The sequence below is a fragment of the Anolis carolinensis genome, chromosome 4 (genome assembly GCF_035594765.1).
Source record: "Anolis carolinensis isolate JA03-04 chromosome 4, rAnoCar3.1.pri, whole genome shotgun sequence".
In the NCBI taxonomy this organism is placed as follows: Eukaryota; Metazoa; Chordata; class Lepidosauria; order Squamata; family Dactyloidae; genus Anolis; species Anolis carolinensis.
In genome coordinates this window covers 202,243,276-202,263,384 of record NC_085844.1, presented here as the reverse complement: position 1 = coordinate 202,263,384, position 20,109 = coordinate 202,243,276, and the positions used below count along the sequence as shown (strand labels likewise).

At 37.2% G+C, this 20,109-nt stretch overlaps 1 long non-coding RNA gene and 2 other non-coding genes across 11 annotated transcripts in view; all 3 read left to right on the top strand.

Moving 5' to 3' along the window:
• The window catches only part of LOC103279809 (uncharacterized), a 72,071-nt gene extending 54,795 nt beyond the window's left edge, over positions 1 to 17,276 (top strand). For 5 of the 9 annotated variants that reach the window (XR_010005516.1, XR_010005517.1, XR_506985.3 and 2 more), the window contains exons 4-7: positions 5,996 to 6,156; positions 7,246 to 7,315; positions 10,927 to 11,043; positions 15,342 to 17,276. This is a non-coding gene — a long non-coding RNA (uncharacterized LOC103279809). Of the gene's footprint in view, positions 1 to 5,995; positions 6,157 to 7,245; positions 7,316 to 10,926; positions 11,044 to 11,687; positions 11,894 to 15,341 lie in introns of all 9 variants that reach the window. The other 4 variants (XR_010005514.1, XR_010005518.1, XR_010005515.1 and 1 more) reach the window with 4 other exon arrangements.
• On the top strand, positions 11,744 to 11,844 carry mir29b-1 (microRNA mir-29b-1). The gene has a single exon (NR_129946.1). It is a non-coding gene; the product is annotated as a microRNA mir-29b-1 (primary transcript).
• Positions 15,037 to 15,132, top strand: mir29a-2 (microRNA mir-29a-2). The gene has a single exon (NR_129945.1). It is a non-coding gene; the product is annotated as a microRNA mir-29a-2 (primary transcript).
• Positions 17,277 to 20,109: the final 2,833 nt, after the last annotated feature.

The following is a 20,109-nucleotide window of genomic DNA, read 5'->3' as shown; positions in this document are numbered from 1 at the left end:
AGTGCTAAGACTCTTACTTATTGTATACACATATATATGTAAAGAAGGTTTGTGGACTATAGTGTAATATATTTCTGAAGTAAAAACAATAGGTTTATACTGGGATTTTGTAGATTTTTTGATTTTTCAGTTGGGAAGTTTTGACTAGTCTATATTTTGTGCTAGAGAAAAGATTAGAACATTGAGGTGTCTAAAATTCATCCTTAAGCAACCGACAAGAGTCAGCTTTCAGTGCATTGAATCCTGGCAGTATGTTCTAATTCAGATTAACTATAGTTAATCGAAGACTGGTAAACATGAGCTGTGTGTCATCACAACAGATTGAGCCCCCGGTGGCGCAGCGGGTTAAACCACTGAGCTGCTGAACTCGCTAACCGAAAGGTTGGCAGTTCAAATCCGGTGAACCAGGGTGAGCTCCTAGTCCCAGCTTCTGCCAACCTAGCAGTTCAAAAACATGCAAATGTTAGTAGATCAATAGGTACCGCTCCAGTGGGAAGGTAATGGTGCTCCATGCAGTCATACTGACCACATGACCTTGGAGGTGTCTATGGATAATGCCGGCTCTTCAGCTTAGAAATGGAAATGAGCACCAGCCCCCATAGTCAGACACGACTAGACTTAATGTCAGGGGAAAACCTTTACCTTACTTTGGCCTGTCTTAGTATAGTTTAATCTTCTTTTGAGAGAGGCTCTAGGTTAATGGTGGAGTCCTTGCTTTTCATGAACGAGATGCCCAGCTCAACATCTACTATCAAGGTAAAGGGCACCTTTATCAACTGATCTAGAAAGCACCACCAGCCAGTATAGGCAATATGTGTCTCAATGAACTATTAATCTGGCAGTATATGGCAGTCCTCATTGATTCGGCAGGTGTGACTACTCTAAGAGTACACGATCAGCAAGAGATTGGGGAAAGAAAAGACAAAAATACATTGATCTTCTACTATTCTGCTACTGTGTCTTCTTACTACTGTGTGGTTTGGTTTTGGGCACCCTGATATATCTGAAGTAGTCATAGAGAGAGAGAGGAATTTGTAACACTTGTACTGTATTCCAAGACACAGTGGAAAAAATTAGTACTTCTGGACACCTTTCAATTTTGGGATGAGGTAACCTTCACTACTTATAGCTGCAGCCATAATAATTGGTGTTAAGAAAGGAATTTCTCTACAACAGGATACAAATTACATCAGCATTGTGCTTGAGATTACATCCTTGGCAAAATGGCTGATTGAGATCTAGCCTAAGATGGCTCGATCTCTGGGTAAATAATGTTGGAAGCAAAAAGGTATCACCGTTTGTATAATGTGATTAGTGAGAGGGAATTCTAGGGAGCATGCCTCCCTTTTGTTTCACTTATAACTTTCTTTGATCTGTGTACTCAAGCAATTTTGTTTCCTTCCTACTTGCAGAGTTCACTTTTCTCTTCCAAAAAGTTAAGTTAGTCCTTTGTGTCACTTTGTCTGGAAAGGAAGCATGTATGAGGCTCCTGTCACAGGATGACTTACATCCATATATGAAAACCAAATTTTGGGGCTCTTCTACTGGAATTTTGCCTTTCTCCTTTCCTATCCTAAGATGGATTTGTTGAAACAATAAATGTAACATTTTACAAGGGAATCCTGAATAATGTCTGCTGTTTTCTAACACAAGCTTATATTACACTCTGCTAGATAGAGATGTCAAATATTACTACAAATAATGAGAACTCCCAATGTCAGTCCCTTTCCAGGTAGATGCAGTCTAATTAGATGAGAACGATTTAATTGCTTCCATTAACAGCTTCACTTGTATTTAAATAAAGCAATAGTACTGCAATTACTAAACTTCATGACATTAAAGTAAGAACAGCCATGTGGTACTCCAGTCCTTTCTCAGTTCAATTTTATTTGCCTTTTAATGCTAGTTTGTGCTACCTGATGTGCAGTCTGATTATGGCCACCAAAGGAAAAGCAGATAGGGTTGATGGGTAAAAGAAAGACAAGATATTAAGCCATACAGAAGCAATTAATAGTGTAGTGCTTCTCAAATGGCACTTCTCACTTCTAAATTTGGTTGTAATCTAGGAAAATCCAAATTTTTAAAAATTTGCAATTGCAATGTAAGGATAATCTAAAGAACCTACAAATGCAAATCCTGCCTTCTTCTGTAGTTCTGCAATTGGGGACAGTTACTCCATTGCAGAAGGCAAGAACATATGAAGATATTATACATAGTACAGAATCTGGCTGTTTTCTAAAGCCTTGACTCTCATTGGTCGTGTTTATATTTTTGCTGCTTTATTTGGAAGTGGTCTTTAGATGAGTTGACCTCAGTAGAAACAGGACTTTGCAAACAGCAAAAAAAAAACAACACACTATAACCCTATAAAATATATGCATATACCAAGTGTAACAATGATTTCCAAGTATTTCACTAAGAAATAGGACTCATGAGTTAAATCCTGCTTTGGTCGAAAGGGCCCTGTTAAGCCCACATTTATTATCTGCTGACCTTTTAAGTCAGTGGTTCTCAACTTGGGGTTCCCAAATATTTTTGGCCTTCAACTCCCAGAAATCCTAACAGCAGGAAAACTGGTTGGGATTTCTGGGAGTTGTAGGCCAAAAACATCTGGGGAGCCCAGGTTGAGAACCACTGTTTTACGTTTTCGTTTCATTCTGATTCACTGTGGATTACTAAGTGAGAAGTCAGGGTGTTATACATCTGGCATTTTTAGTTTGTCATTATGAAATATTTTGTTGAGACTATTTTTGACTCAACTGTGAACCATGAATGTGTTGAAAGCGAAAGTTACTTAGCTCTAGGCAAAGGTAAATGACCTAGGACTCATTATCCTGCTATGAGCAGGAAAGAACATAAGCTGACCTACAGGTAGAAGCCTGTGTAGAGCATCCTGTGGCATGTTTGGTACATTACAGCTGGGAGAACAGCATCAAAGAGGTTGAATAACCTGTTCCCTTGGATTCAATAAATGAGGTGGGATGCACTTTATGACCTGTAAGATAAGAGGCAAAAACTGTACCATCTCTTTATTAAATATTGTGTCCTCTGTTTCCTCAATGGAATATGTCAGACAGTGTTTTAAAAATCACTAAAGAGTTAAAGATTCACAAAGCTGTATTATTGTGTGTTAAATTTGTGGAAAAGTAATTGATCTGTATTGTATGTTCCTGAGTATGCACTCCTGCAATGATTACTGGATCAGATCAATTTCTAACTATTCCAGGAAGCTAGTCAGAACCTAGCAGGTATGATGAGGTCCACAGCAAGTTTCTAAAAACTTAGAGAATGAAGCCATTTATCTTGATGTACCCTGTATACTCACGTATAAATCAACTTCAAGAATAAGTTGGAGGCAGGTTTGATGAACAAAATTATGGATTTTGATATGATCTGTGGATAAGACGAGGGTCATTCCACAGAAAAGGGAAAGCACCATTACCACCTTGGGGTCAATTGCCCCCGACTGCTGCCACCATTTTCCTGACCAGGCATTCAGTAAGCCCAGAAGCAGTGCCATGACAGAGAGAGTTGAAAGGTTTAATGCTTCTTTTAGGTCTTCCCAGGAAAACCCTTTTCTTTAATTACACAGAGATAAGAGTATTTTTTGATAAGAGTAATGGTACTGTCCTCACACTGACCCATGGTATCTTTTTTTTAGTAGACCTTTTAATTAAAATTACTAGACATAAACAAGAGAATATAGGGTAGTTATTTTATATGGCTTTTCCTCACATGGCCTATCCATTTTGTTTTAACAGAGGCATACTATGAAAACAATATGTAGTGAGGGTGGGATCATTCTCCCAACTATTATAATATTTTAATTTTATTGGGAGCAATTTATGGAAACACTGTAAATATATTTTTTACAAATAAGATGCTGCCACAATAAGGATATCATGTGGAAGAGGAATATCTTAGCCTCCCACACTTTGGCCACTAACCCCAGGGATGGAATAGTATTTGCATGGGAAGTAGCCACATGATATGTCCTGTTATGGTCTTCCCATGACTTGCATTACTGGGACAATCCAGGAAGCAACCACAGGAAGGCTGTTCTAGATATCTCACAAACAAGCCCGGTGAAGGAGAGTGGGGGGCAGATGTTAAAAGACAACCTATTTTTTAAAAAAAAAAAATGAGAGAAGTCAAGTTGGCTTTAAAAATGAATTCTGCATGCTAAGTTGAGAATTGAGGGACATTTGATAGGTTTGACCAAGTGTTACCTCTGTCAACACTAAAAAATAATATTAAACAATGCTTGCGTTTATTATTCTGTTTCCATGTCACTGAGCAATGCTTTCTTCTAGAGAACGACAAGAGGCAAATGTAGATGCGTAGCTACTTTGACTTCATTTTCCCTGATGGCTTCCAGCCACAAACAAGTGAACAGAGCACACAGTCCTTGTGTTTCATAACCTCTTCAGCCGGTCCTATTTCAATTAGAGGAAAAAAGAAGTACTACAGATTAGCTGTTGAAAAACATCTTACGTGGCAGCATGATGATTTGCATGTGGGAAGGCACCATTGCCTTGTTCTTGTCGACATTTTTTCTATGTCCTTAAAAGGACGCAGGGAGGAGTAAAGGAACAGGGAGTTTGCTCCATTTATTGTAAAGTAAGGAATAAAGCTATTTGCTAAGAATTGAAGCTGACAGTCTGAAACTAAACAAGATATTATTTTGTTCATTTAAAATACTGTTGGTCCGAAAAAATTCCAGTAATGATAAGAAGCTTGATAAAAGCATTGTGCCACAGGAGTGGGTTTCCTGACCAGAAGTTTAAAATGTAAATACATTTGTCTCAAATTGTTTTAGGACTGTAAATAGCTTAATTGCATTATAACTAATTTGAGGAAAGGGCAGGATATAATCTACCTTTTTGAAATGCAGAAATAAATAGAACATATTGTCTGACCTTAATATACTTTTTATGTTCTATTTATTTCTGCATTTATATGATACCTTTCAGGGTTGCCCTTTAAAGGAATTACTAGTTTGAGATGCCCCTAAGAAGCATTTCTGTTGCTTGGAAAAAAGCAATTCTTCTCCAACTTTTATTTTTAAAACCTGCTACATACAGCATTCCACCTGTTATCACGCTGCATAAAAATAAACAAAGCTAGACCTCTGACTTGTTATTTAAATCCATAGTATTAACAAGATCTCATTTTAATTTGTCTCCAAGGGTACAGATTAGTATTTTTTGACATTATTCTTTCACTGGGCTCCTCCCCTTTGTATTTTTACATTGCTTCTAAATGGAATTCTATAAATTTGCCAATACTATAAATGTTATCTCAGGTTTATCCTATATTCCCCAGGTAATTAAAATATCAAGTATGCCTCATTCTGCATATTATTTTTGCTGTAAAATGTATTTTATTCCTTCAGCAACAATAAAGGAAGCAGATATTATACTTTCTGTATGTATATAAACATTTTCATTCTCAGGTATCTGAGAAAAAACTTGTGTTCCCATAAGTGTGTATGTGTTTAAAAAAAATAAAAGTGAAGTATTAATGGGTTTCTAGAAGTCTGCCATTCAGATTCTGAAAATAATAATTTGAGTGCTGAGCAGAACAAATAAAATAACGGCATGTGCTTTGGATATAAAGAAGAAACATATCGTGATGTCTTTCCCACATTTGATAAGATTATTCTTTTCATAGATAATTTCAAGACTATATAGGTTTCTTAATTTACCTAAGAATGGTTTGTTTGGCTATTCATCAAGAGTATCCATATACCTATAAATAGCCCAATTTATTTCTGTGTCATCCTCAAAGGTACCTCTGGCCAAAGTTGGCCAGTTTTATTTAATTTTAATCCTTTTCTTTTGTCCATGCCTGAGTTATTTTTTTCTGAAACTGAAACAAGACCAGACTATACATACTCACAGTCATCAATTCTTCTTGCTTCTTTTCATGCATTATTTCTGATAGCACTATGTAGCAAAAATAATAATGAACATTATTCTTCTTTACTCCATAGGATGGTTCTTATAGATCATGGATGAATACTGAAGGAAAGCATTTTTGCTGAAGTGCGTAAAGGAAAAGACATGTTGCATTCCATGTCAATTTTGTGCTTCTGCTTTCATGTGGAGCACAGATATTTCCCTTGATATAGAAGAATGTTTTCTTTTGTAACAAGTAAGTATTAATTACACTGGAGTTCATGTTTATTTTATTTACACACACACACATATAAACACGCACACAAGCAGCAGAATTCACTAAGAGTGAAGTCAAAGCATGCAGTTTGTAGATTGCAATCTAGATATTTTTAGTCAAGAATATTTAAATGGCAGAGTGGAAAAAGAAATACATCATTGAGCTGTGAAAAAAGGCATCTGCTTGCTTTGCTCAGAAGAAAATACCAGAGCAAGTGGTCACATAGTACTTTGCATTTTCTTTAATGTTACTTTCATTACAACATAATGCCACACAAAAATTGAGAGACACAGCCCAGTAGTAAACTTAAAAGAAACCATGAATGTTTCTTAATTTCAAAAGAAATTAATGTTGATAAAAGCCCTTTTTAAAAAACCGAATTACAGCTTGCTCAGGTAAGTCTTTTCATAATTATTCAGTGATTGAGTGAGATGAGCTCCTTAATTTATCTGGTGCATTCTGTTTAAAGAAGTCTTTGTGAACATGCTCTTGTTGAAGGGAAAATCTAAATGCTGTCTTTTTCAACAAAAGGCACAGAAAAAGGGCTATTGCCTGACCTGTGTCCAGAATGCATAAAGGATAGAATAGCTTGCAGTCTAAGTAGTTAAAATAGGTAAGATTTTAAAGGAACATTCAGCTTCTGGTTCTAACAGGCTTGACAAAATTACTGTAGCTACCCACTGAATCTTTCTACAGGTTAGGAATCGCTTATCCAGAATTATCAACATGGACAGCTGATATAATGCCAGCTTTGCTTTCTGATCGTTCAGTGTTCACAAAATTTGTTTCATGCACAAAAGTATTTGAAATATTGTGTAAAAGTACCTTCAGGCTATGTGTATAAGGTGTATATGAAACAGAAATGAATTTTGTGTTTAGATTTGGGTCCCATCTGCAAGATATCTTATTATGCATAGAAGTACAGTAAATATAAATATTCAAAAATCTGGAAAAATCTGAAATCCAAACACTATTGATCTTAAGCATATTGGATAAGGGATACTCAACAAGTACAGGACATAACAAATGGATCACCTAATGGCTCCGCATGTTGTCTTTTTCCTGTAGTACTCAGTATCCTTCTTTGGATGTAAAGAAGACAAAAATAGATGTTTTTCTGCGGACTATGGAAACCTACGTAAGTCCTCCAACTGCCAAAGCTAAACTAACCCTTTAACTAGTTGGAACATGCTGTGTCAACCATAATTTTTCTAACTAAAGGTTCTTATGGAATTGTTTGAACTTAGAGTTCTTTCATGTTAGGCATTGAATGTTTGCTTAGACACTGAATGTTTGCCATTTTTGTTACTCATTGGAAACCACCCTGAATACCCTCAGGAAGAGAGGGCGGGTTACAAATAAAGTGTTACTATCATTATGTTACACAAAGAACATCCAAGAACTTTCTAATTATTAGTGGGCAAATGGCTACGGGTATTAGCTGAGAATGCAGTAAACTATGCTTAACGATACTATCATTTTCATCTCTACCTGGGCACAGTCATCTCAAGCATAACACAGTAACCAGTGTTCAGAATATTAGATTTATCATAATATCTTAGGGATTCCTGATTGAACTGGATTTGTTAGTATGGTATTAGTACATTTAATCAAGATTCAACCTCAAGCCAAGTGTGCCCAAAACATAAAGTAGGTGTCATTTCTATAGCATTGATTGGTTTCTTTCTGTTTATGGTGCACAGTACTTGCAAGACATTATGTTTCACAGAATACTTACTGCAGAAAGATAAATGTACTAGTGAGTGCCTGAGGTAAGATGTTGCCTCATCCTATACCACATCCTAACTACCTCACATGTTGAAGCATGCTGCTTCGGATCAGCTCTATGTCTGAGTTGGAACATGGCGCAAAAGAAAATTATGAGTATGTGCATTCAAGTTGCCTGTTGATTTATGGCATAATTTACTAAGCTTAAATAAGTGTGGTTAAATCGTGATCACTCAATTAACTGAAGGAATATCTCAGTTTATACATTGACCATTTTCTCTTGTGCTGCCATCAGGAAAAGATGAAATGGTAGGTTGGATCTAGAAATCAGTATAGAAATTGAAAAAAGTAAAGAGGTTTGGAGGGGGTGTCATGGGATTTTGAAAGAAATGAATGGTGGATGATCTGAATGACAGAACTCATTTTCAGAGAAAAGGGGGCCACAGTGTAATACAGGACAAATCAAGAGAACATTTTCATAGTTAAAGTATGAATCAGAGTTTTAAATTGTAGGGATAGAGAGGAAGGATTATATATTTACAAAGCTGTACAGGAGGAAATGTCAGATTGAATTTGGGGAGTTAGGAGATATTAAAATATCAAAAAGGCTTTGAGCTCAGTGAACAGAGTGAATGTCAGGGACATTGTCAAAGGATACAAGAAGGATAGGAAGAGATCACTTGGAAAGAAAGATCTGAAGCCCAGTCTTCAGACATACTAAGTTTGAGATAGAAGTAAAACATCCTAGAAAAAAAACTCCAGACAGATAGTACTTCAGGATGTAGGTGAAATGTTCTAGGTTAAAGGAAAAAATACAAGCGATTAACAAGGAAACTTAATTGATGACAGTTGTGGAAACTTGGACATGAAGAAAACCAAGGGAGCAAAATGCAGTCAGCTTATCAAATGCAGAATTACAGAATGGAGATGTTTGAATTTATTTATTTATTTATTTATTTATTTATTTATGATATTTCTACCCTGCCCTTCTCCCCGAGGGGACTCATAAGTATTTCTGAACAAGAGTATCATCAGAGCTTTTGGTGACAGCTGTTTCATTAGAGGGTGGCAGCCAGAAAATCCACTTCTATGGTATGTGGAGGGGTTCATGTTAAACAGGGGGCCTTGATTTCTTTAAAAGAGCATGTTTCCAGGAGGGGAAGTCTCCCTGCCCCCCTCCTTTCCCAGAAAAGGATATGCTGCACTGTGCCCACTCCTGTTATAGTCTAAGCATATATTTATTTAATTAATTAATTTACGACATTTATACCCCACCTTTCTTGACCCCGGAGGGGACTCAAGGCAGCTTTACACAGAGGCAATTAAAGAATGAGAAATATCAAAATAACTCCTAACACAGTTGATTTTCTGTGCTGAATTGATGAATTTGGTAGAACAACATAGAAACTTAACTCAGTAAGAGTTACATATACAAAATAAATATCCATTATGCCAAAAGGGTTTGAATCCCTGTTCACTGCGTGGCCTTGGGCATGTCAAACTCTCTCTGCCTGAAAGGAAACTACTGGCAAACCTCCTCCATATGCATCTTGCCAAGAAACTTTATGATAGGGCCCCCATAAGTGATAATCAACCTCAAACACATTTTGCTTTTCAATCAAGGTTTGAGTAGGAGAGTAAATGATGATAGGATCCTTACAGGAACAACAGTGAAAGGTGAAATGTTGAGGATTTGCCCATCCTTCCAAATAATCATTTCATGAGAAAACAATGAAGTTTCCGTGTATTCTAAGGAAACAATAATGAGAGATACGCAACAAAGAGATGGACAGTCTCAGTTCCCTCATTGATCTCTTTAAATATGCCCTTTCTTGTTACAGCTTCCTCCTTTCATCAGTTCTCTTCCCTCCTCCTTTCCCCCATGTTCAAAGAATAAAAGACAGTCCTACACACTTAGCAGCTGTTTCTCTGTACCTCTTGATTTCATACAATGAGGACATAATTTGGTTGGGCAGGCAGAAGGGAAACAAAGGTACATTTCGTCATGATCAAAACTCTATAACTTTTGCCTCTTTGGCTCCAGTTATTAACTTGACCACTATGTAATCATTTAGTATAGCATCACAAATAGCTGCTTTTTGTTAGCAATAAAGCAAAAAGTCAAGATTCTTGCACTTTTTCTCAAATTAGTTGTCTTTATACAGGAACATCAAGAAGAAACAGGCATAAATAAGCAATAGCAAAAGCTGAACAGAATAGTTATCAAAATAGCAATCTATATGAATATGAACGTGACCAAGAAAAATGGGATAGAATTAATGTAGTCTCTAAATAGAACTAGCACAAATAGGCCAACATTTTAAAAAGCAATAAGGAAGATTTCACTCCCTCAGTACTGGAACAGCACAAACTTCTATCCAGTAGGAATTAAGACAAACGAATCCACAATTGTATCCTTTGCAAGAGGAAGAAACTGCACAAATCTTCAATCTAAACTCAGTGAATGGTTGATTGCCATAAACAGCTGAACAATGTTTTTGTGCCTACTTTTGGTTACCTTCAAGAGAGTACCCCCAAAAACCTTGTGGCTGCTTCAATTAGTAACTGCACAAAGGCTATCGCCTTCAAGACAGTAGGTCCTCATAAGGACCTCAAAGGCAAAGGAATGAGAGATTAGGTGAGAGTGCTCAATTCCTGGTGGTAAACAGTTATTACAAAACAGAATACTTTCATGGGGTGTTCTGCCCCTCCATAAAAGTGAATTTAGTGCACATTTAAGTGCAGTAAAGTTCTTTGAAAACAATGGAAGTAATACTGGGACGTTAGACATACCGTATTTACTTGATTCTAATGCTCACCTTTTTTTGACTAAACTACCTTCCCAAAATTAGGGAGTGCATTAGATTTGCATAATATGGTAAATACTTTTTTGTGTTTCAGGATTTCGAAAATTGAGGTGAGCATTAGATTTGATGACGCATTAGACTCGAGTAAATATGAGTAATTAACAGTGGTTCCAATTCAACTCAATTAACAATACTTTTTTGTTTCTCTACACAGTAGATTACATGAAATATAATCTAGTACTCTGTGTCAAATATCTTCTTTATTGGCATACCATTTAAATAGCTAACAGAGGAAATGCAAATGTTCCCTATGAAGGAAGGCAAACTCTTGGTATGTGTGCATGTCTCAATTTCTTTTATTTAACTTTCTTAACCTAACATTTTGAATTTTTCAGGTTTTATATAGAACTAGCTGTGCCCAGCCACGCGTTGCTGTGGCGAAGTATGGTGGTATGGGAAATAAAGTATTGAGGAATTGGTGGTAGTTAAGGTAAAGGGTAAAGGTTTTCCCCTGACATTAAGTCCATTCTAAATGGGTTATATAGCTGTGTGGAAGGGCCTTGAGTCTACACTGCCATATAATCCAGTGCAAATTAGATAATCTGTGGAAGAGACCTAAGTGAGGCCTAAGTCTGCCTGTCCCTGGGCTGAGTTGGTTGCTAGGAGCCCAAGTGGGCAGAGATTAGCCCGCTAAATTGGCAGTAATTGGATAAAAACAATTATTCATTTCCCTCTAATTAGGACTTTATTTTTCTTTTCTTTTTGTTGTATCAACCTAGAGGCATGGATAATGGGTTGTGCTGTCAAATTTCGAGGTTGGGGGGCCTATAGTTTTGTTGTTTTGTGGGTCGCCGTGATGCCATCACTCATTTATATATATAGATGTAATGTTAACAAAAACATATGTGCATTGCCTCAATATTTATGTATTATAATAAAAGTAGTGATAAACCAAAACCAAACATTTCCTTCCAGGCAACATAAAAGAAAGCTTCAAACACATGGATTGTGAAGAAGGCACCAACACAGGTGTGTGTCTTCCTCTGGAAGCTGGTTTCACATGGTGGCTTAGATTTTTCCATCTTTGTATCTAGCACCATTTGAAATCAGTGTTCTAGGAGCAAGAATTACAGCACTGGATGTGGAAAACAACCAGAAACAACAGGACCTTGCCACCAATGGTAAATTTTGGTTACATTCATTTGGTGTCTATGCTTTTCTGAAATGATTTTCAAGCTATAACTTTAGATGAGCTTAGTTTACAAGAACACTGAGCATTTGAAGTTAATGATCCAACTAAGGACAAAGTAGCATGGTTTCAATTCAAATAATATCACATTACCTTTCTAAAGCAAATGAACTTGTCATCTATATAGGTCCTTGGCTTCCCTAAACTATATTTCCCAGAATTCTGCAGGAAACTGTCACACAATAGCAAAGTGAGAGCATCCATTTTAGACCAGTAATGTGATATTGTAGTCTTAACTTGGAATACATTCCTTGAAACTAATGGGACATACTAGTCAGAGTTAACTTATGTCCTAGTGCTTTTTTCACCTCTAAGCATGACTAAGTATTAATACAACCCAACAGAAAGAGGCTTTTCCATGTATGTACATAGGTAGAGAAGAAGCTGTGCCCCTGATCATCCTCCATTTCTTCCTCAAAGAGATTTGAAGTAGATAAAAAGCTATGCCACCGTAGTCCAGATTCACATTTTTTCCTGTCAAAGCAGAACGGTAGTGAGATGTCCCAAGCAGGAAGATCATAGGCTGCCATACAATGCAGTTAGGCTGGGACCCCATTGGTGCAAGACAACAGTGTCTGCATTTTCATGAATTACCGATCCGAATACAGGCAAAAGATACATTCCTCTTTGCCTGGTTATCATTGGACTGTGACATAGAGAATGGGAATCTGACCTAATAATAAAAGACTATAGCCTCTCTCCCTCCTGGTTTCAGGAACTAAGAATTATATAAGACTGTAGCTTCTCTGACCTTTGTTCAGCTCCCATCTTCGCTGGACAATGAGATCCAACACGGACTGCAAGAAGCAACAGGCTCCCCATTCCTAGAGGTCATGCAAAAGAGCATGAGTAGCAGAGAAGATTGTACATAGCCTTCCATATTCTCATTCAGCTTCCTTCCCAAATGTTGCACAGGAGCTGGGTGGGAGTCACCAAGAGAGAATTATAGAAGGCTATAGTCTCCCCAGTTCCTGCACCATCAACAGCCTTCTCCCCACTTATGAGACATCCTCAAAAATTAAAGTTTTTGAAGATGTCTGAGAGAAAATTGAGTATTCATTCTCCCTTACAAGAATGAGTAATTCAATGAGCACATCTCTAGAAGCAATCGAAGAGATGTGTGTGTATACTACAAATGATTTATTAAGCAGAAGATAAACGCACAGGTCAAAATTGCTTTGTGCTAAGAAACAACTGTATATCCCACTAATATAGCCATTGTCCTGATTAGAATTGCTCTTAATAAAGCCTTCTTCATAAACTTCAAAGAATAAACTGCTCCTTTACTGTAACTCTTACACCTCTACTTCCCAAATCTCACTAACGGTGCATCTACAACAGGCATTGTCAAACTTCAGCCCTCCAGGTGTTTTGAACTTCAACTCCTACAATTCTTAACAGCTGGGAAACTGTTTGGGATTTCTGGGAATTGAAATGCAAAATACCTGGATGGCCAAAGTTTGTCCATGCCTGATCTACACTGATCATATAATGCAGTTTTAAACTAGCTTCAAACTGTGGCATCTACAAAATACACACTACCTGTGCTACAGGAAATAAAACACATCAATCAAAGTTTGGGGAAAATCTGTTTCAGCGACCCTCAAGTAAACCACACCACATGGCGAAATTGGCTTAGCAGAATGTGAAGCACTTTATAGGCATCCACCTGTGCTGAAGCACTTTATAAAATTTGGAATATGGGGGTGGGGGCGGTACCAAAAACATCCCAAGGTCAGCAGGCAGGCAGTTGACCCCTGAGGCAGATAATTGATTACCTCCACTGCTAAATGTCACTTTCCCCCCTTTTATTTCACCTGGTATGTCTCTGGGGTGCTGGTGCATATCTTTGCAGGAAAATGAGGTGGTGGATTGCATTCCCTGGTGATTGTCAAGCCACAGATACTGTGGTTTCTGGAACTGGTTTGGGTTAATGTATCACCTTCCATGACTCCTCCTAACAGACCCTTTGCCTTGACATATGTACTATGTACACATGATAATATATTTCCTTATTTTCCAAAATATCATACCAAATTTGTACATGTTCAGAACATCAAAGAATTCTTACCCTTTTGTGCAGTGCTTCTCACTACTAGGTGTGGCATGGGTGTTGTAGCGCTCATGGGCACAGCTTCACCCCACTTCACCACTGATTTACTAGAGTGGTATACCTTGACATTTTCCACTAGCTCTCACACATCCCGGAGAAAAGGCACATCCTTCCACAGGGTGTGGATTCTGATATTCCCCAAATGTAGTGGGGAAATGTAGCTAAGGGAAAAAAACCTGTTATTTCTGAGTCCCCAGCTTCTGTTATGCACATAAAGAAGAGGTGGATAGGAGTGAGCAACCTTTGACCCTATCCCATGACAGTATAATTATGCTGACAGAGACTTGTACTTTGCTAATATACTCATTGGATCTTGTGCGCTCTGATTTAGATATCAGTAAGCCACTTGCACTTCAAAACAATCCTTTTTCCACGGTTCATGTTTTCAATGTCTCAAAGTTTCTAGACGTATTTTCTAATGATAGTTGGTTACTTTAGTGTAAACATTTTCACATAATGCTTTGAATGCGATTTCCTGCTGCTTAGCAGGGGGTTGGACTAGATAGCCCATGAGGTCTCTTCCATCTCTACTATTCTATAATGGTAATTATTAGAGTCTATCCTCTGAATTTTACACAGCTATGCAAATGCTAATGAATGTCCTAGAAAAAGAAGCAGAAATTCAGAAAAGCACAACACATCTTTGTATTTATATCAAATTAATGCATGCTTAAATAGTAGTAATAATATGGAAAACACGAATTTATTTTTGGTAAATTAAATGGCTATTTTTTATAAGAATGGGTTGAATAAGTTATAGAATAATGACCAGAACATTCAGTAGCCAGCGCTTTAGTCATACTTTCTAGGCTAGGTTTTTGTTTTGTTTTGTTTTTCAAATTATTTCATGGTAAGTATTTAATAGGATGGATAACCTAAAATGACTGTTAATCAAGGTTCTGTAGCACTTGATCCAAATGACCTTCAAGAGCCTATTTGCAGCCAATGAGGAACTGTGAAAACGTCTCTTACACAGGCTGACCGATTTCTCTTGGTGTTCAGAGTCTTAGTTTTTGTCTAGCACCATTTGAAATCGGTTATGATGTAGGGGGAAAAGCAACTACAGTGGAGAAGTCCTGTACAGTTTACTCTCAGATGAAGAATTCTGTATATGAAGTAATGTCTTTCATACAATAATATAACTACTTTTTGTACCCCCTGCAACATCTGTCTGAAAGGTCCACTGCCTTATGGAGTCAACTGTCTAACATTCTCTAATATGTTTCGCTAATAGTAGTTGAAGGTGATATTTTTGTTCTACTTCCAGATCTATTAACAGCATCTGGACACCAGAATTCATTGCAACCCCTACTAGCAACGCCAGTGTTAATATGCAAACAGTATTGGCACAAAATTATACATGAAGACAGTGATGACTAGCCTATTACAAAGCCAAGACTCTAGTTTTGTGGTGCTCCAAACAGCTCCACAGTAGGAATTTGTGCATTGCCTTGTTCCTTTGTAAAATGAGTCATGCTTCTCTTGGAGGTTAGGATCTTGGAAGTTTGCACCACACTTAACACATCCCCATTCCCATTGATGCTTTTGAACCCAAATGAGGTTAGAATGCTGTTGGCCTTCTCTTGCCCATTTAAGCCCAGGAGATAGCTTGCTTTCATGAGGAAGTGATCCAGAATCACTTCCTTTCTGGGAGAAAAAAACCTGATCTCCTGAACATAAAATAAAATGGCACATGGAAAGACAAAAACATGGCAGAATTGTCCCTCATGCTCTAAGGAGCAACTGGAGTAAATTAACTAGTTTCCATGCATTTCCCCCCCAAAAATGTGGAAGGCCTTGTGGTCCACAAAAGCAGGCATGAGGGCGTATGTGACTGTGAACCACTCATTTCCATCCTTGCTTTAAAACAATGGCAACAACTACAGAAGGTCCAGCAACACAGTAAAGCAAGGGAACTTGTGCTTCGTTTCCACAAAGTTCACAAAGGGAGAACTGAGAGGTTGGTGCCACCTGGTGCTCGTTCATATTACGTAATTATAATATTGGAATTCCATTCTGAATGCCACAGTACCATCCTATGGAATTCTAGGATTTGCAGTTTAGAAAGGGCATTTAAAATTCTCAGCCATAGAATTGTAGTACCACATCCAACTACAAACCCTGGTGATTCCTCAGGATGCAGTAAAATTGGAATCTGCACAGAGTGAAAGGGTCCCTGGTGTAAGAGAGGAGCACCAAGCAGGCAATAGGGAGAAGGGAACCATAAAGTATGTTCTCTTTCTTTCTAAATAATTTAGCGATTGTGTTAGGAATGGCTATTGATAACAGCCCTGCCACATTTCTGATAGGAATAAGGTGAAATTTCAATCTACAAGGTCATGTATGAACAGCAGCACAGCAAGATTTCAGGTACCAAAGCCAAAAAAGGTAGGTTCACTTTCAGAAGAAGGGGAGGGCTGAGCCTTTAATGTTATCTATTTTGGCTACAAATATTTTGGCTACATTAAGGAATTAATCATATTCCTGTCCATGCCAAAACTTAATCACTAGTCCTTCAAAAAGAATTTTAAGGTAATTAATTACATTAAAAGATATTCATATACATGCACACATATATTTTTTATTTTTAAAAGGTACCAAATCCACCTGAACAAATTTTACAGGAATAAAAAATGTGTTGAACATAGCATTCTTTTTGCTATAAAATGCAATTTTTCAAAGTTATTTGATACATTTTGATAGTATTGATCTGTACTTAATATTCTACTCCTAGCCAACAATGTGCTGACACCTATAATTGATTCTTCAATTTTGTTGGACTTGGTACCTTTTGGAAATATATTCCATATGCCTACATACATACATACTTCCTGACAACAATGGGGAAAACAGAGAAAGGCAAAGACAATTGAGAAATGTTGATTGACTTATAAGTAATAAGTAGCAAAAATATAATCTGGCCTAATTATTGCTATTTAAACTAGTTTCACTCAACATTTCGTTTTTGGAAGCAGGGTAAAATAAACCAATAAATATAATAACCCCAAAAGGTCTACTAGACTTGCATGCCACGGTTTGATATTGTTACTATTTTTATTTCAAGTTTAATGGTTTAAAATTAACTGAAATATTTGTTTAATTGTTCTGATATATTGGTTTTCTTTGTTGAGAATGTTGAATATTGTGTATTATAAGAAAAAATGTAATTTTCAAATGTTTTAAATAAATGAAGATAACTGTTCCTTGGTGCAGACAATATTCTTATAGCCAGATCCAGCATAATAATCAGTAGATTCTTTATGTGTACAAAATGCAGACAAAAATAAAAAAAAGTTCAAGCTTGCTGATGCCAATTTAACACTAGATGGCACTGCTGTTTTGTTTTGGTAAATAATATATGCTTTTTTTGGCAGATAATGCAATGTTTCTGCTTCAATTTGCAAAAATTCTCAGCACCCTAGGCTCTATTTCATGTTTTGAAGACTAATAATGCTCCCCGCCACCCCGATGTAAAAAAATCCATAGCTTGACATCTGATAATGTCTTTCTCTATTCATATAAATAAGAGTCCATTATAAAATAATAATAATAATAATAATAATAATAATAATAATAATAATAATAATAATAATAATAATATGGTTTCACAAGATGTATGAAAGTCTACCTAAAGTCATAGAGAAACAGGTGTCTATGTGAATATTTGTTTGCTTAATAAGCAACAAAGTACAACAACCACCAGGGAAGGGATGGTATTTCAATTCACTTCCACTAAAAGCTCACTTATTAAAGAGATTGAAGGGGAAGAAATGTTGTTTCTAGCTTCCAACATTGCTGAGGATTACTTTTACCAAGCACCTATCATCCTGTTGTCAAGTTCACTGTTTTTTCACTGCTACAAGAATTAACACACATTGATACAAGACAATTGCTCACCTAGGTTGATCTATTGCTCACCATGCAAACATGTACTTGCTGTCTCTATACTGTAAAGGTTTAAATAGGTAATATTCTTTTTTAAAGGAAGTACGTATGTGAAGTAACTGACATCTTCAAATGGGTTTTTGAAATGGCATTTAAAATGAAAACAATGCCCGGTAATCTTACACACAATTTCAAAATGTTTTTTACTTGCAGTGTTACATACAACCACAAGATACTAAACCCCAATAAGGTATTGCCTGATTATGCAAAGAGTTGCATACTAGCAAAGCTTGGAATGTTACTATGATAAGGAAAGGCCTACTTTATTCATTTTTCCGATTTCAGCAAATCACACTTGTTACTGTTACTGCAGTCCAGAAAGGCAACTCATAGAGTGCATGGATGCATTTTCACTGTAGAATTAATGTAGTTTGACACCACTTTAGCTGCCATGGCTCAATGTTATGGCATTGTGTAAGCTGTAGTTTCACAAGATCTTCAGCTATCTCTGCTGGAGCCAAACCAAACTACAACTCCCAGGATTCCGTAGCATTAAGCTACGGCAATTAAAGTGGTGTCAAACTGCATTCATTCTAGAGTGTATAAGCACCTCTACAGTTGGAGTCCCTGCTATGGAGGAATGCACAATTAATTCACCACACTACTTGTTCTATTGAGCTACTATTGCTATAATTACCATTCTGTTTTTGGGGAAAATACAGGAGCATTCTTGCTTCCCCAAAAGACTAATTTAGATGCTGCACCTTTGAAATTCTGTGGAAACTATGAATAAGACATCCTTCCTCATTGGAACATAAGCAGCCTCCCATGTGTATGTCTGCCACCTCAATTGCTAAGACGATGTAAACCCCATCTACACTGCCATATAATGCAGTTTCAAACTATTATATGATCAGTGTAGACCAGGCATAGTTAAACTTTGGCATTCCAGGTGTTTTGAACGCCTGGCTGTTAGGAATTGTGGGAGTTGAAGTCCAAAACACCTGGAGGGCCAAAGTTTACCCATGCCTGGGGTAGACTGGCAGTATAGGTGCTTAATATGAGTCTATACTGACCATATAATGCTATTTCAAGCTGCATTGTATGTCAGTATTGACGAGGCCCGAGTCAGCAGATAAGCTTTTCCTATTCCATTGAAAAACAGTGGATTACAGCTGCAGACATTTCAGGCAAAAAATTGTTGGCTTCCAAAATAACTAGAAAAACATGTTACTTCCTAGTTCTGCATACAAATATGTTGCAAGGGTTTTTCCAGATCTTTTTTCCACATTGTTAGGCACAACCATGTTCAGAACTTACATGGAGCTAGAAAAGCCCCTTATCACCTTATCGGCTGTACAAAGTGGGACATTGCCTCACACCAAGTTAAATTACTGGTCCATCTAAGGTTGCATCTACACTGTAGAATTGTAATTTGGCACCACTTTCAATGCCATGGCTAAATGCTAGGGAAGCAAGTGTGCAAGACCATAGCAGTGTGAAGTACATTAAACCCTTGGTATTCACTGGGGTTCAAATCCAGGCACCCTGTGGATTGGTAGATGGCAGATAAAAGTAGTTTCTGGTTACTTGAAACTTTCTATTAAAAATATTTATTTGTTTATTATATCATTTTTACCCCGCCTTTCTCACCCATCAGGCTTACAATATAAAACAGATTACATCACAATTAGAAATCCATTTAAATAAAAAAATACACTAAAATTAAAACCTATATTAAAAGCCTACATAATTATGCATATGAATATTCACAGCGTGTTTCAAGTCCAAATGGGGTCTGTCATTGAGTCATACAGTTGTCATATGACATTTCTGTTGCTACTCTTGCTCAAAAGCCTGGTCCCATAACCATGTTTTTGTTCTACTACAAAACATTATACTATACCATAAAGTCTATGGGTTTTTTTACTGGTGGCAGAAGCGACTTGAGAACATACTGCAAGTCACTTCTGGTGTGAGATAATTGGCCGTCTACAGAGACGTTGCCCAGGGGACGCCCGGAGCTGTTGCTGGGAGGCTGCTCTCATGTCCCTGCAAGCTAGAGCTGACAGATGGGAGCTCACCCCATCCTGCAGATTTGAACCGGCAACCTTCAGGTCAGCAGTTCAGCCGGCACAAGGGTTTAACCC